This window comes from Syzygium oleosum, unplaced genomic scaffold, assembly GCF_021117445.2.
Source record: "Syzygium oleosum isolate NSW1041296 unplaced genomic scaffold, Sole_v2.1 Sole_v2.03, whole genome shotgun sequence".
In the NCBI taxonomy this organism is placed as follows: domain Eukaryota; kingdom Viridiplantae; phylum Streptophyta; class Magnoliopsida; order Myrtales; family Myrtaceae; genus Syzygium; species Syzygium oleosum.
In genome coordinates, this window is record NW_026607487.1 from 3,669,405 (window position 1) to 3,687,624 (window position 18,220).

An 18,220-nucleotide genomic window follows, 5' to 3' on the forward strand; every position below is an offset into this window, starting at 1 on the left:
CAGCAACTGGCCTCCACCCAAAATAACCACATACACACCCGGAACCACCCTATGACTACACGATCTCAAAACAATATCTTCAAACCCAAACAAGCCCACCCAACATCAACCAAACATCCCCTAACACTACCAACAGAACCAACGGGGATAACACAAGCCATGTGCGATCCTCAATGGCGTGACGCAATGACAGAGGAAATTAACGCCCTTATTCGCAATGGAACATGGGAACTAATACCTTCTGAGCCTTCGATGAATGTTGTTGGTTGCAGGTGGATTTATCAGATTAAAAGACGAGCGGATGGAAGCATTGAGAGATACAAGGCCCGACTTATGGCCAAAGGCTTTCATCAACGTCCGGGATTAGACTACACAGACACCTTCAGTCCCGTTGTCAAACCGACAACAATACGGGTGGTCCTCTCTTTGGCATTAATGCGAAGATGGTCGTTACGTCAAATGGACGTCAACAATGCCTTTCTTCAAGGCACACTCCAAGATGCAGTTTATATTTCGCAACCCCTCGGTTTCATTGATCCGGACAAATCGACACACGTTTGCAAACTCCGTAAAGCCATCTATGGCCTCAAGCAAGCCCCGAGAGCGTGGTACAATGAGTTAAGCTCCTTCCTCATTGCAAACTCCTTTGTGAACTCAAAAACAGATCATTCACTATTCATTTACTCCCGCAATGGCATTCAAGTCTACTTCCTGGTGTATGTTGACGATCTTATAATCACCGGGAATGATGCCACTTTTGTCTCCAACTTCATCTCTACATTGGCCAAAAGGTTTTCACTTAAAGACTTGGGACAACTCAACTATTTCTTAGGAATTGAAGTCATTCAGACTAAGACTGGCCTACTCCTCTCACAACACAAGTACATACGGGAGATTCCAGAACGTCATAAAATGGGTGAGGCCAAAGATGTGGGGACTCCACTACCCACGGCAATCAAGCTCAACAAGCACGATCAGTCCGAAGCTGCCAATGCCACCGAATTCAGAAGCTTACTCGGGGCACTACAGTATCTCATTATTACCCGTCCCGACATTGGCTTTGCGGTAAACAAATTGTCACAGTTCATGCACAAGCCAACAATTGCTCACTGGACAGCAGCAAAGCGGCTCCTACGGTACCTAAAGGGGACCTTATTTCATGGCCTACACTTGAACAGAAATACCTAACCTGTTCTCCATGCATATTCCGATGCCGACTGGGCGGGTAATCCTGATGATCGGACGTCAACATCCGGCTACATAATATACATTGGAGCCAACCCCATCTCTTGGAGCTCCAGAAAGCAACGGTCCGTATCTCGGTCATCAATCGAGGCCGAATACCGTGCCATCGTGACTACTACGTCGGAACTACTTTGGGTTCAATCACTATTACAAGAACTCGGACTCACAAGCCTCACACCACCTGCCATATATTGTGACAACATTGGAACGACATACGTTTGTGCAAATCCAGTGTTCCACTCAAAGATGAAACATATTGCAATCGACTACCATTTTGTCCGAGAACTTGTCAAAGCCGGAAAAATGAGAGTCTCCCATATCTCCACAAAAGATCAACTCGCGGACATTCTCACGAAACCATTGTCCCGACCGCGGGTGCAACAATTACGACTCAAGATTGGCGTTTCCGATGGAACATCCATCTTGCGGAGGCGTGTTGGAGATATCAAATAAATTTCAAATCTTCCAAATCTCCTAAACCGTTGCAATATCAACTGTATATCAGCTAAACCGTTGCAATATCAACTGTATATTAGCTGGTTCTCCTTATCTGTAGAATATTTGTTTCTCCTTGATTGTAGACTTACCAAATGTGAGCACTAGGGCATTCTATATAGATACATGTAAAAGTTCAGCAACATAGTAAGAACACTTTCATCTTCTTCAATAGTCATTTCACCTTACTTGCCACATAAATCTTCTGATACTTGTGTATATTATTCTTTGAGGAATAGATTTCTCTCTTGATTTCTCAATTAAATTACTTCAACATCAAATTATCACGATGGCTTTAATCAATTTTAAATGAATCCACGAGTTATTTTTGGCATGTGGTATTTAAAAGTGAACACCATCTGTAGTCACCACTATATACTATCCAAATATAGTAAGTCAATTGTCAAATGCAAAAACTACGTGTATTTCACCTTAGATAAAAGTTAAAGTGCATACACTACAAAATTCGAAAAAAGCAAAGGTAAAACATTGAGGTACGTTTGTCTTAGATTGTCCAATGCAAGAAATATTTTTCTTTTTATTTTCATGTCAAAATTTTGAAACATTATTCAAATTTCAAAAGATTATCAAAAATTAAATGTGCGCTTATATAGGGCAAGGATAGAATGACCACAAATTGTGCGAGTCCAAGATTTAGAAAAGCAAAACTTAAAAAAACCAATCTAGGTAGTCAATTGATTGATTTGATATACAGGGGTCTAAACGGATCAAGGCGATTAGTCTCCCTCACCATCAGACATACACAGATGGACAGTTCAAAAAGCTAAAGAGCTCAAGGTTTCTTCGATTGGGTTGGACGCGTTTTGTGAACGGAGAATTTGACAATGTGTTTTGTGATTTTTTGTTCGTTTTGTTTTGTCCATAAACTCCCTTTTTGACAGCTTATTCTTGTTTGTATAGGTGGCAAAGCGGCTGAAAGTTCTTGACCTTTCATATTCCGAAAATTTGAGATGTACTTCTGATCTCTTGACTTTCACAGAATTGGAAATTCTCATTTTGGCAAAATGTTCCAAATGGGAGCAAGTCCACCGCTCTATTGGCAAAGTCAAGAGCCTTGTTTCCTTGAACTTGAGGAGCTGTTACAATCTCAAAGAGCTACCAGAGGAAGTGGGTGAATTAGTAGAACTAAAAGAACTTATTTTAAATTCTGCTGGTATTACAAAGATCTCCAGCTCAATTGGGAATCTTTCTTCTCTCCAACACCTTGACCTATTTAGGTGTAAGTCATTGAGAGAAATCCCTAACTCAATTAGGAATCTTTCCTCTCCCCAACACCTTAACCTATCTCGTTGTCAATCATTGAGAGAAATCCCTGCCTCAATTGGGAATCTTTCTTATCTCCAACACTTTCTACTATATAAATGATGGTCATTGAGAGAAATCCCAAAAATCCCTGCCTCAATTGGGAATTTTTCTTCTCTCCAAAGCCTTGAATTATCTTCATGTGGGTCATTGAGAGAAATCCCTACATCAATTGGGAATCTTTCTTCTCTCCAACACCTTACACTATCTCGATGTGCGTCATTGACAGAAATCCCTACCTCAATTGGAAATCTTTCTTCTCTCCAACACCTTACACTATCTAGATGTGCGTCATTGACAAAAATCCCTACCTTAATTGGAAATCTTTCTTCTCTCCAATGCCCTGAACTATCTAGATGCGGGTCATTGACAGAAATCCCTACCTCAATTGGGAATATTTCTTCCCTCCAACACCATAAACTATTTGGATGTGGGTCATTGAGAGTAATCCCTACCTCAATTTGGGATTTACGGGATTTGCAACATTTGGACTTGAGTGGTACTACGATTGCAAAGCTTCCCAGTACTATTGGAAGGTTGAAAAAACTGCAGGAACTAAGTCTCGAATCATGCGGCAGTCTGAAAGGGAAAATTCCAAGCAAAATCGATGACTTGTCTTCGCTTGAGATTCTCAGAATGGGCTATACACCAATATTTGACTTACCAAAAAGCATCCAGAATATTTCTTCCGTCCGAGACCTTCAGCTCTGGAGCTGTAAAAAGCTCTGGTCACTGCCAAAGCTTCCTTTCGATTTAACAAGTCTTGTGGTCGGTTCTCCGATTCCCAGGTTACCGCAGCTTTCTTGCCTAATCCACCCAAAAAAACTTTTTCTTTGCAGTTGCGAGCAACATGAATGCATCCTGGAGCTTCCGAGACTCTTATATCTTTCTGTTTCGATCTGTCATAAGCTGATATTGCCTCAACATGACGAATTCAAGTTCTTAGAACATTTGTCAATATCTCATTGCCATTCCATTGAAAGAGTGGACCTTTCACAATTGAATCGTTTGAAACGATTACTAGTTTACAGTTGTGATAATTTAGTTGAGATTTAGGGCCATAATAATTTGGAGTTCTTGGAGGAGATATATCTGAATCACTGCAGGTCCATTAAGAGGCTGATTCTTCCAGAATTAGTTTTGAAGAAATTAAAGGCTGAGTATTGCTACAATCTAGTCGAAAGTCGAAGTCTTGATGAGGTGGAGCTCTTAGAGGTGTTGGAAATCTCTTCTTGTAGTCATGGCCACGGGCCGGTTTCGGCCCGGAACCGGTCCGATCAAACCCTGCCCGGCCCGTTGACCGGACCCACGGTTCGGAACCGGAACCGGCCCGTGGCCTACGGGCCCGGTTTCGGTTCTGGTTCCAAATAATTTAAAATAATAATAATAATAATTTAAAAAAAAAATCATTATTTAATTTTTTTTATAAAACAAATTGACCTCTAATTGCCATGCATTGTAAGTGCATTGATCTCCAATTACAATGCTTGGCTTGGGTGTATTGAACTCTAATTACAAGGCTTGGCTTGGGTTTTATAAACAACCCCTTTGATGGTCGCTTCATTCCCATTCGATGTGGGACTCTCGGCTTGCCTTGAACACCTTCAATGTGAGACTCTTGGCTTGTCTTCATGCAAATGCCAAGAGTCCCACATCGAATTGGAATGAAGAGATCATCAAAGGGATTGTTTATAAAACCCAAGCCAAGCCATGAGCATGTGAAGTTGTATGCCTTTTGTGGCTACGATCCTTTGCTAGTTAAGAGCAAAGGGTTCCATTGGACCGCCTAGAACCGGACCGGACCAATGGTCCGGTTCCCGGTTCTATGATTTGCCGGTCCGGTTCCTAGTTCTAAAATTAAAGGACCGGTCTTACCGGTTCGGTTCCCGGTCGGAACCGGGAACCGATCACCCCTACAATTTTCATTTTGATTATAATTTATATTGAATAATTCATTATTTCATATTTTTATAATTCATTATTTTTTTATTTCATAATTTATTTTTTTAATTTTTAAATGACGAACTGGAACTGGTCGGTTCGGAATCGGAACCGCCCCTAGCGGTTCCGGTTCCGGTTCCGGTTCACACATGGCCACGAACCAGAACCGCCGGTTCCGAACCGTGGCCATAACTACTTGTAGGTATTGAAAGATTACCTGACCTATCATGCTTCGCGACCCTGGAAGAGTTGAACATCAATGGCTATTGCAATCTACGTGGTGTTGCGATTACTGGGATTAAGAAATCAATATCTCTAACACACATAGACATCGCATGATGCGAATCAATGAAGACTTTGCCAGATTTGTCGGGATGTGAGAAGTTATAATCTCTAGTGATATAAGACTGCAAGAAACTTAATTTGTTTTGGGGACTTGAAAAGTTGGATTTAATTTATTTGGATATTTATGGGTGTGACTTAGACATGGCCACGGGCTGATTTCGGCCCGGAATCGGCCCAGGTCAAACTCGGGCCCAGCTCGTTGACCGGGCCCGCGGTTCGGAACCAGTTCCAAAAAATAAAAATAAAAAAAACTGCAGCAGGCAGCCTTGGCAACGGGCCAACGGCAATTTTTTTTTATTTAAAAAAAGTAGCCGTTGCCATTTGCAACGGCAATTTTAGCTTATTATTATTATTTTTTCCTAAATTTCCTTCTCATTTTTTTCATATAAATTCTCTCAAATTTTCTCAATACTCTCAATTCTCTCAAATTCTCTTAAAATCTATCAATTTTCTCAATCCGCGCAATTCTCTCTCAATTCTCCCATTCAATCCACTCAATTCTCTCAATCCACTCAAAAAATGGCAAGTGGAAGTCAAGTAACAACTGGCAAAGGTAAGAATAGCATGACGGAATCCGATCATTCTTTCGATCCTCGTGATTATGCAGATTTTCAAGATGATGAAATCAACATTTTTCCAGATGTGGAGCGTGTCCCAACACAAGAAAGTCTTCATCCTCATGCCGAAATGTCAACAACAAAGGAGGCGGAGCGGGAACTTACATCTGACATTTGGGACCACTTCACGAAAACGGAAAGGTTTGATATTGGTCCAAAAAGATATGATATAATTTGTAAACATTGTGGGGCAATATATAAATATACAGGTGGACAAGGATATGGAACATTCAAACGACATCTTAGGAATAAACATCCAACCCAAGCGGGAATCGATACCAGGCAACAAAAAATTTTCGGGTACGTCAATCCTAACACTTCACCTTTATTTCTTTTTAATGAAAAAACTTATAAGGAAGAATTAGGTAAATTTGTTTCCGTTGAGCATTTATCATTTAATTTTGGAGAAAGATTTGGTTTTAATCAATTTGTACAAAAAGCATGTGCTCCACAAGCAAAACGTGTTCCTAGAAATACACTTAAACGAGTAATTAAAGATCTTTACAAAAATGGAAAAAGAGATTTACAAAAAAAAATTATGCAATTTAATGGATGTGTGCATATAGGTAGTGATATTTGGAGTGATCATTGGCAAATTCATACTTACATGGGCATAACATGTCAATGGATAGATGACAATTGGAATATTAAAAAAAAAGTCCTTGCATTTAGAGTTTTCGATGGTAAACATAGGGCAAATAATATTTATAGAATAATTAGGCAAATTTTAGAAGAATATTGTTTGCTTAACAAAATTTTTTCAATTGATTTTGATAATGCCGCGGCAAATACTGCTTCAATTGCCGATTTAGAAAATATTTGTAGACCCGCTTTTGGCGGAAAATTTTTTCACGTTAGATGTGCTTGTCATGTTTTAAATTTATGTGTACAAAATAGTTTGAAAACTCTTGATATTTTTCTTGAACCGATAAAAACAGCGATTCAATTTTTATGAAAACATCCCCAAAAAATGAAAGAATGGAGTAGATTTTGTAAAGCAAATGGAAAAAGGCCAAGAAGATTTCCAAGAGATGTTCCAACTCGTTGGAATTCTATTTTCCACTTGCTTAATGAATCTTTTGCATATAAAGATTTATTATGTATATTCATTTCTAATAATATACCTCAGATTAATTTATACCAAGAGATGTTCCAACTCGTTGGAATTCTACTTTCCACTTGCTTAATGAATTTTTTGCATATAAAGATTTATTATGTGTATTCATTTCTAATAATATACCTCAGATTAATTTATACCCACAAGAGTGGGATATTTACAAAATTTTTTAGATATTTTAAAGGTTTTTAATAATGCAACTTATACTTTGTCCGGTATTTATTATCCTACTACGCATTTATTTTTAGTAGAGTGTATTAATATTGTCGGAGGTTTTGAGGAATATGAAAATGATGTTGAATTACAAAATACTATAGTAACAGTGAGAACGAAGTGGCTACATTGTTATAGTGAAATTTCCATTATTTATTTAGTTGCTTGTGTTTTTGATCCACGTTGCAAATTAGATGGTTTAGGTGATTATTTGCATATATATTATCAATGTTTACATTATGATGCGGTAAATGTTACAGCCATACTAAGGGAGGTTAAAAACGTAGTAACAGAATTATATAATGAATTTTGTACTAAATATAATTTAGGTCATATTGGATCTTCTCAATCTACCGAGACACAAAGTGAGAGTACAGGTAAAATTAGTAGATGGTACCAACTTTTATTACATAGACAAAAAAAGTAAAAGGGAGTAATAGGAAACATTTCTGAATTAGAGATGTATTTAACCGTTTCCTTTGAGTTTACTGAATTCGAAGGTAGTGCAGGTTTTTTAATTTTAGATTGATGGAAGAGGCACGCAAGCCAATACCCAATCATTTCTCTTATTGCAAAACAAATTTTTGCAACTCCTTGTTTGACAGTTGCGGTCGAATAAGCATTTAGTGCCGGAGGTAATATTTTGGACGAACAACGTTCAAGATTAGTTCTGGAATCAGTGGAGGCTCAAGCTTGTATCGATGATTGGACAAAGGCTTAATATCGACAACAAGAGATAGATCGGAATAATAAATCTGAATTCTTTGATGACGGAAATTTCACCACTACTGGTACCAGTACCGAAACGGGTAGCGACGACTGAGGGTAAAAGAACTACATAGATTTTGATTTTTCTATCCCCAAGAAGATATGTAAGGCGCTTAATGATAATTCATTAAGTTCAAGCCCCCTTTCTTTCTCTCTTTTTTTCCCCAAATTTGATTACAATTTACATTTTGATTACAATTTATATTGAATAATTCATAATTTCATAATTCATTATTTTTTTATTTCATAATTTATTTTTTTAATTTTTAAATTACGAACCAGAACCCGGCTGGAACCGGAACCGCCCGGTTCATACATGGCCATGGTTCGGAACCGGCCTGGTGGTTCCGGTTCCGGTTCATACATGGCCACGAACCTGAACTGGCCGGTTCCGAACCGTGGCCTTGCCTAGTGTGACTCATTGGAAAGGATACTGAATTTACCTAGAACACACGGACTTAGAAATTATGAAAGAGGTCGACATGAAATTCCCAGTGAATAAATTATAGTGCAGTGATAATGATGTGAAGAATCTTCCATCCATATTACAACAGTGAGACGAGCCACGTTTCCTTAGAAGAGGTAAATAAGCAGTAAATTATCATTTTTTATCTGAGATTTATGACCTACTTTTCATCGTTATCTTCTTTGAACAAGATGGTTGTCCTTGACCGGGTTATGTACTTTTGTAAATTCTTAGTCTTCCATAATTCGAGTGGGGAAGTTGGTTGTACAAACTGACATGATGCTTTAGCCAAGATCAACATGTAGATCCAAATGTGGGTCTACGTACATTAGAAGGCGTTGAACATCTGGTAAGATTCTTCATCCTTTTACAACTAACACGAGCGAAGAAAGCAATACTTTTCTTGAGGAAATATCTTTTAAGAATTATTTGTTCAACACTAGGTATCTACTTGATCTGGATTTGCCCAAATATATTTGCTGTTGATTGCGTTATGGCAATATTTTTTCAGCCATCCCTCTCGGTAAACCCAGGATTTGAATTTTTCATCTAGGGGCTGGTGTTCTTCTGCTACTCAATATTGTAAATTGCGCCCAGATCCATTTTTTTGATCTGTCCAAAACTAGTATTTTTCTTTAAAAAATTCCTTGGCCATTTTGAACTCCTTTTGTGAGCTCTTTGACCCGTCAAATTTGACTAATGGTAGATATCTTGTTTTAAACAAACACCTCGATTTTTTGTGATGATAGGAAAAGTTTCTTATTGTTCGCTAGAGCATGAATTCCCTGTAAAGAAGAGAAACTGAGCTAAAATAAAAATCAAGGTTCAAGTTTTTCTGGTGGGTCATTAAAAAATGTTAAAGTAGTTTTGGCTAGTCTGTTTTATATATGATTGTAGAGAAGCTTTCTATAACTAATTGTCAGACTATTGTTTTGAAAGATTATCAAGCGAGGTAAACTGGTGCTGCTTTTGTGATACGTCAGGCTGGTCCATGTGATGATCAAGGCTTACTTTTGGACTTCTATTCAAAGAGCTGTAGTGATGACCTTTTGCCTAAATGAGACAATTTTTTTACATAATCTGTAAAACAAGCTGGGTGAGGAGCTTAAGATTTAGCTAATTAGTTTGCATCACGTTTGATCCTATTGTTGTCATGGAATCATTTTATCACATGATTGATCTGGGTCTGGTTAACTTGGTTGAGGAAATTCAAAGAGGAGGGATTTTGCCGAGGAAGCATCAGCAACAGCTGGGGGCCATCTTTTGTGCCGACCATGAAGAGGCTCACGAGCCAACTGAAGTGTCCTGAGGACGTTTTTTATGCCTGTGAAGATCTAAGCACTTCATCTGGTCTTAACAGCACATAACTGATTAATTGTGAATGTATTCGATTTCTATGGAATCTGCTTTTTGTATGCTCATTAGTTTCTACCTCTGTATTAATCAAATACGTACCTGCTGATTTTTCTGCATGTTATACTGATGCAGAGTTGTTTGATGTGGTTGCGTTCTAATGATATCATTCCCGAACTCAATGAGGCTCTGCAGGGGAGGTATCCACCGCCAGTCGAACCATAACTATGAAAGAATAACTTTTGTGCTTATACTTTATTGAATGTGCTTTTTGTATGCTCATTCTCTGTAATCAAATACGTACCTGCTGATTTTTCTACATGTTATCTTGATGGAGAGTGTTTGATGCGATGTCGCATTAGAACATAATGAGGCTTTGCATAGGGAGGTATGCACTGCCAATTGTACCAATGCCAATACTATATGCTGTGGAATTTCACCTAAAAGTCCATATACTAGGATGCATGATGACAATTCCTCTTTTCTGTCAGTTCATGATATCCTTTGAATGTTGTGATATAAGTCCTCGATATGATGAGCTTAGATCTCATGTATGCGGCATTGAATATGTAAAGTTAAAAGTAGCCTCTTAGCAAAAAATCCCGTATTGCTGATTTTGCTAATTGGATATTGCAAAATAAACAAGTAGCAATCACTTCTTTCTGTTCTGTAGTTTGGGCACTTCACTTTTTCAGCATCGGATTCTGTTCTTAAATACAAAGTAGGAAGGTGGTGCTAATTGCCTACCTTTCATCTCCTAAGTCTTTTGTTTTCTTTTTCTTTGGTTGATAATGAACTCTCTGCTGATTGCGATCCAACTGCAAACTAATCAGAGACGCCTGGAATTGGTGGCAAAATAATGTCCCCAGATTTTGGTGTAGATACACGTTTTTCATTGAAGAGGAGACTCGTAGATCACCAGAATCTGTACCAAAGTCAAAATAATCTAGTTTATATTGATGGACTCTCAAAGTCTAGGCTTACAACTTTCAGCTAATTTTCGACTCTTCATAACAAATACATCTAAAAAAAGACAGAACTAGCTAAGGATTAATGCAGCCGCACCAACATCTCTTTTCGAGATGATTGGAGAGTATAACACAGTTTACTCTCAACCATCTCGTGTAACAAATGCATCGTCCTCATTTTCTGACCATCTTTAACAAGCGCTCGGGTGGAGATTAGTTATAAGTCTCATAAGGTTGAATTTGCTAGTGTTCATTACTTTTGATGAAATACTTGAAGTTATCGTACATTCTTTTTGTTAGGGCTAGTGCTATCACCTAGAGGGGGGTGAATAGGTAATTTTATCAAATTTGATAAATTAAAATTGCAGAATAAATATAGTCAAGATTAACAACTTAAACTCGCAATATTAGAAGTCTGCATATAATAAACTTATACACAAATTTTCGTCAGATGAATGCGTCTGATGATAAATTATCGTCAGATGATTACGTCTGATGACTACGATGATGTTCTGATGACCTCGATTGACAAATATGTATGCAGTATAATATCAGCAATAATAAATGAGAGTTTAGAGATAGAGAATACTACACACTGATTTTTATAGTGGTTCGGCTTTGTCAAGCCTACGTCCACTCTCCACCCTGGCAGCCTATTGGCTGTGTTTCACTATTGAATCACCAAGAGATTACAAGAGGAGTGCTTCTCAGATGATAGATCACACTATCACGTACACTCAACACTCAAGTAATTTTCTCTCTAAAATTACAACGTGGAAAACTGTAATCACAAGTGTGTAAGATCGAAGCTCTATTCAAACTTTGGAATTCTCGATTCTGGTTCTTATCTTGTACGACATATGCACTCCTTTTATATTCCTCCACTTCCAATCTACCCGTTGGGCAGTCTTCAGAGGATTTATCTCCAAATCAATCTGTTGGAGAAACTTCCCAAAAGAAAATGCGTAGCCGTTAGAGAAAGATCCATTGTCTCCAAGTGATTTGATCGCCTATACAATCAAATCTTGGTTTCCATAAGTGTAGTTCTTCGTGTTTAAGGAATAATCTTGTGATTACCAAAATAGAATATCTTAAGATATCAAAATGATCGTCCTTCATAAACCTGCAAAAAATAACACTTATTGAATCTGATGAGAAATTCTGAGTCTGATGACAAAGTCCTTTTATCGACTAAGTCTGATGACTCAGTATTTGCCTGCATCAAATAACTTAAACATAATTTTGGTCAGAAATGATTGTTTTGTCATTCTTCAAATCTAATTAGGGATTTTTTTCAATAATCTCCTCCTTTTTGATGATGACAAAAATATTCATATGCTTTAAAAACATTTGTGTAAACAAATACTCTATTAAGAGGATATAACATTTAAAGCATACAAGCAATTATAAGTTCTGACATAATAGCACTTCTTCTGTGTAGAGTTCACATTATCCGTTCATATTCTCTGTTCTGGCATACCATACATTCTCCCCCTTTTTGACATCAGCAAAAAAGGATTAGTAGCATGATAACATCATAATCAATAGCATCCAAATTCATATCATAGTTCAACAACTAGTGTCAAGCAAGCTAACAAATGTCACATTAAAAACATCCAAGATAAAGTTCAATAAGGTCAAACAAGTTTGAAAAGAAATTGAGAAGATCAATTTGGCTGGTTTGCTGGAGGAGCTGATGGGGTAAATGGTCCAGAAGATGCAGAGGGTGCAGGAGGGAAAGAAACTTGGATGAGACTGAACCAAGACAGTTGATTCAATCTTTATTCAACACTTGTTGAGAGCTGATTTATCTTGCCTTCAATGTTTGCAATAGCAATGGTAGCAAGTTTTATATCAGTTCTGACTTGTGTCTTCAGATTGTTAACTCGAGCTTCCATCAAGTCCTTGAGTTCCTGTATGCCTTCTCTAAAATCACTTCTGAGTGCTCAAAGTTCATGTTGAACGGCTGCTTGCCTCCATCTCAGCTCAGTGATTGCTTCATGATCTGTCAGTGATGGAGAGATATGATGTCCAGAAGGAGTGGTGGTGGCAGATTCAACTTGCTTTCCTTTTCTTGACTATTGAGCTTCTGGTGGAATCTCACTGACAATATTGTCATGTTTAGCTCCTTCAAGAGGAAAATCATCAGATGTTGCTTCAGAAGGATCTGACAATTGTTTGCTTTGGATTTCCTCTACCTCAATATCAGTCAGTTCATGACCAGTTTCTTTATGTTGATCATGCTCCCCCTGTCTGTCAGCCTCCAGAACATTTGTATGCTCAAACTCAGGCTCAAGCTCCCCCTGTCTCTGAGAAGGTCCTGCTTCAAACAACTGAGCATTTTCAGTTTCTGTTTCTGCTCTTGCCATTTCAGTTTGCTGACTTTCCATCACAATTTGGTTGATGAGGTCACTGAATGATTGCATCAAGTTGTCATCCTCATCTCTCAGTCGTTGAATCTCAAGTTGATGTGCAGCATGTCTGTCATCACGAGTTTTGTACTTGCCTTTTTCATTTTGTAGCCACTGAGTGAACCTTCTTTCTTCAGTGCTTCTTTCATCAGTGTCAGAGTGTTCATCAGATTTTCCATCTGATATATCCATGTTATCAAAATCACTAGCCATAATAAGTTTTCTCTTTGATGGCCTATCGAATCTTAGATCAAGTTGCTTCAATTTCCTTTTTCTGACTAAAGTTTCAATGGTCTCCTCCTCATCAGGTTCAATACTGACATTCACAGAGTCAGTTTTCTGTGCATCCATCAACTCAATTGGTACAATTTCATTCTTTCTATTCATCCAGTTTGTATCATCATACTTATAACCCATCTTTGTCATCATGAGTTCTCCGATAGTCATGACTGGAAGAGTTTTACCTTTGAGTTTATCTGGAATGGAAATTTTGAGATACTCAAAGATAGCAGTGATTAGAGCTCCATAAGGGAGTTGACCTTTACCCTTCTTGATACTTCGGTACATTTGGAGAAATATCATATGTGACAATGAAAGAGGAATGGTGTTGTGAATTGCCCAGATTATCTTGGCCTCATATCTAGAAACATCATTTTTGGAAGAACCTTTGGGCCTAAGATAGTTGATGATTTTTTTGTGTAGAACAATGGAATTAAGAGGAAAAAGGCAGTGAGAAACATGAGATGATGAACCTCTGAGAAAAGAAGAGTTTCTAGACAAAGATCGATATACCAAATCAGAAGTGATGGGAATAAATGAGAAATCAGTATGTGTTGAATCTAATATGGCAGAGAGATCCAAGACTGTCAACTTATAATCAGTTTGAAATACAGAGAATTCAATCTCAGAAGGAGAAGTGAATGAGAGATTTGAATAAAAGTAGGCAGTGAGTTCAGGGTACACCTTATGAGAGAGAGAGAGAGAGAGAGAGAGAGAGAGAGAGAGAGAGAGAGAGAGAGAGAGAGAGAGAGAGAGAGAGAGAGCATATTTTCATGAGATTAAGATATGCAACTAACTGCTGAATCCTGATATTGAAATTTTCAAAGAAGGTGAAGTCTACTATCCTGTTGTTCAAAACTCCTCTGGCTAAAAGATAATTATAGGCAATCTGATGAGCCTTGTTTCTAAACAAACTATCCTTTTTCTAATCATCAGGAGGAATACCAGAGAGAGGCACAAATTCAGTGTATAGTTTTTCATCATTGTCCTCCTTTCTAGGATCAATATTTTTGCTTTGCTCTGTAGTATGTGGTTCCTCTGCAAGTCTATCATTTGAACCTACATTCGATGCTTCCCCTACTTTTTCTTTGCCTTTTCTAGAGGTCCCTGTTTTCTGTGTCGTAGGAGTCTTATCAGCAGCAGATGTTTCCCTCAAGACTATACCTTTCTCAGCAACAGGTGTTTTATTCATCCTCAGACCCTTTTCATATACCTCAATAACTTCTCGTTCAGACAGAAAACCTAATGCAATATAAACTGCGTTGACAGTGCTCTGATCACTTCGATTTGCTTGAAGTAGTTTGATAGTTTTAATCAAACGCCTTGCTTTAACAAAGTTATCTCGCTCATTAACAGGAGTTCTCGGAGATTTGTTACCTTCAGACCGTTCCATGTCAGATTCCGTATCAGTGATGTCGATCTGTTCTGGTTCGTCTTCTTGTTGTGCCCTAGTTATCCTTCCAGTGAGACGATTTGATTTCCTTGAACCCTTCGTTGTTTTCTTCGATTCAGAGGTTGTTTTAGGAGCAATTGAAGAAATTTGAGAAGTCGGAAAGAAAGGTGGAGTTTTTAGGGTTTCAGAGTGTGACATTCCGAAATTTGCCCATTTGGGATTTATGAAATGAGTGATTTTATGAACGTACTTGTAGCTAGGTCTCGCTCGGAACTGGCCATTCCTGGTATACTAACCGTTAGGGAAGGGCTAATTAGGGATTTAAATTCGTGCGACTAAAGAAATTCGGTCGTGAACTGACTTTCAACCATAGAATCGTCGATGTGACATTTTGAGCCAATGTAGGCCGATCTTAGGATAGTTATGGGCCGGTTCGTCATTGTCATACGAGTGGATCACGGGTGATTCCGTTTGACCACGTGGTGAGTTGACGAACGATCCAGAACCTATACCGAACGATCGCGCCCGTCGGAACTAGCGATCGATCCTCGCGATTACATTGACAACCGAGGTCGTCACGATCCGAACGAATTTGCACGTGACTTGATTTAGTATCAGTCACGGGTCGAATATGCGAATTTCCCCAAAATCCGCCCGTTAGTCCGAGACACGCTCAAGTTACGTTATTTAAAATTTAGTTATTAAATTAGAGACCAATTTGGGCATGGAAAATTTAGGAAGTCACGACAGGACATTTGGACGACGTTGTTATTAGCATGTTCAGTCTTGGATTTTCCCGGATCCTTCAGAAAAATTCAATTTCGGCAAGGAATGAGGAAAGTGACCGTTTTGCCCCTAGGAATTTGTTAAGGGCAAGTTTTAAGACGGAAGGGCATTTTGGTCATTTTGCCATGGCTATGGAAAATGACAATTTTACCCTTGGACTTTTAAGAAATTCCCAAATTGCCCTTGGATATTTTGGAAAAGATTAGATCCGGGCCGTTGATTTCAGGATAAGATCGAATCTCGGCCGTTGATTAAAAAGATTAGAGAGGGGCAAGATTGTAATTTGCCAAGTTGGTCAAAATTGGACTATTTTAGTCCAAATTTCTCTCTCTCTCTCTCTCCTCATTCTCTCTCTCTCTCTCATCTCACGGCAGCCCCCTCCCCTCCGAGAGCTCTCTCTCTCCCTTGGCCGAGCCTTGCCGCGCCGCTGCCGTCGCCGTTTCGCCGATTGCCGCACGGACCGCCGTGTGCCGCCGTGAGCCGCCGATCAGCCGATCCCCCTTTCCACTCTAGCCGAGTTAGCCTAGAGTTCGGGTAAGTCGCAATCTAACCCTTACCTAGGACATCGGGTATTATCGGACTCGTTTAGACGCGGTTTAGGGTAGTTTAGGGGTTGATTAGGGTGTTGATCGTGGTTGTTGGTGGCTGATCATGGCTGTTAGTGGTTGTTGCGTGTTGGATTAGACATCTGGGAATGAGTTTTGGCGGTGGAAATTCGGTAGAAATCAATTCGGGTTTGAATCCTTGAGGTTGGTGTGATTATCGGATTCGCGGTTACTGTACCTGTCCGGTTTGTTATTTTTGTGGAGAATTGTGTGGGACGAATTTGAGGAAGTTTTCTTCATAAAAGTTGCTCCCAACATCTTGAAGTATAACATATTTTAAATTTGGAATTTTTGGAGGCCATTTGGGTCGGACGAAAACCCATTTTCAAACCATGTTGAAACTGTCCAGAACACTGTTCATCCAGACCTTCTTGTCTTGCCGAATTTTTATAAAATTTTCCAGATCTATTTTCAATAAAATTCCTTCACAAAAGTTGTTGGAGACTTTCATTTCTATGACATATAAAAATTTCAAAGCTTTTCAAGGTGATTTGGGTGTGGAAAGAAATGTATTTTGAGGACAGAATAGTCTGTTAGAGCGAACTGATTCTGGTCTGATTTCGAGGGACAAAAAGGCATGGTTGCAGATTGAACCGGATTTCGTGTTCTTCATAAGAAATATTTATCAAGATGGTTTTTATGATATATCCAAAATTTAGAATTTTTGGAGTTCGTTTACTATTTATTTTGATGGGATTTCGATCACTGTGTAAACTGCCCAAATTTACCCTGATTATTTGGATATTCATTTTTATGAGTGGAATGGTGGGGGTGTCGAGGCTGATTAGTTGCTGCCTCATGACTGGAATTTATGCTTGAATGTGTGTTATATGAGTTGATTTGAGGATGAAATGAGGATGTTTCGAGGCTGGAGTGAGACTGAATAGAGTGTTGGACGTTGTGGGATGGAATTGACGAGCTTAGGGCTCGATTTCAGGACAAATGGTGTCGGTTTTGTGTGTAGTAGTATGGCTGGATTGTGGTGTTTAATATGCTTGGAAATGTCGAATGTATGCCTATGAACGTGGCTGTGTTTGTGGGCCCATGAATGGCTTTGTGTGTTTATTGAATCGTGATTTGATGGATTGAAATGTGCTTTGTTATGTGCACGCTCGGGCCAAATGAAATTAATTGTCAAATGGCCATATTGGATGCTTATTGAGCATGGAATTGTGTGTGAATTTATGCGTGCACGGGCCACGTGTGATTGGCCAACTTGTTTGGTAAGCGAGTGTTAAGTGTGTGAATGAACGAGAAATTGTGTGTGGTGTGGCATGTGCGATCGTGGGAATATTTTCCGTCCTGAGGCGGTACGACTACGCGAGACGATGCTCGGTATTACCGGAAGACTACCAACCTGAGGCGTGTACTTCAACGCTGGTTGTGCCGTAGGTGGTGGGTGTTGAGCCTGAGGCGTGTACTGTAACGCGGGCCGAGGAGTGCTGGGAACATGGCCAACCTGAGGCGTGTACTTCAACGTGGGTTGTGCAATAGGAGAATGGATGTTGAGCCTGAGGTGTGTACGGTAACGCGGGCAAGAGACATGGCCTAAGGCGTGTACTATAACGCGGGCCCTGGAGTGTTGTGATGGGTTGGTCACAATGGACTTGAGGCGTGTACTATAACGTGGGTCACTGGCGAGAGTTGTGGAAAAAGATGTGATGAAACGGGAACAAATGCATGAAATGTCATTAGAACATGCATGTGAGTGGAATAGTGCTATTGTAAGACTAACGTGCAGGTTGCGTGTATTGAGAATCCGGTAAGTACGATTGTGTGGACGTTGTTTGTGTGTTGCTTGATTCGGTGTCTGGACTTGTCTGGAATACGTGGTAGCCTATGTAAGGTTTAGGTTGTGAACTTATTGAGAAGTGTCTCATGGTTGTTTCAACCAA

At 39.1% G+C, this 18,220-nt stretch overlaps 1 pseudogene; it reads left to right on the forward strand.

Annotated features, from left to right (window-relative positions):
* The first annotated feature begins 186 nt into the window (after positions 1–186).
* LOC115662766 (disease resistance protein RPV1-like) lies at positions 187–12,866 on the forward strand (annotated as a pseudogene).
* The last annotated feature ends 5,354 nt before the right edge of the window (positions 12,867–18,220 follow it).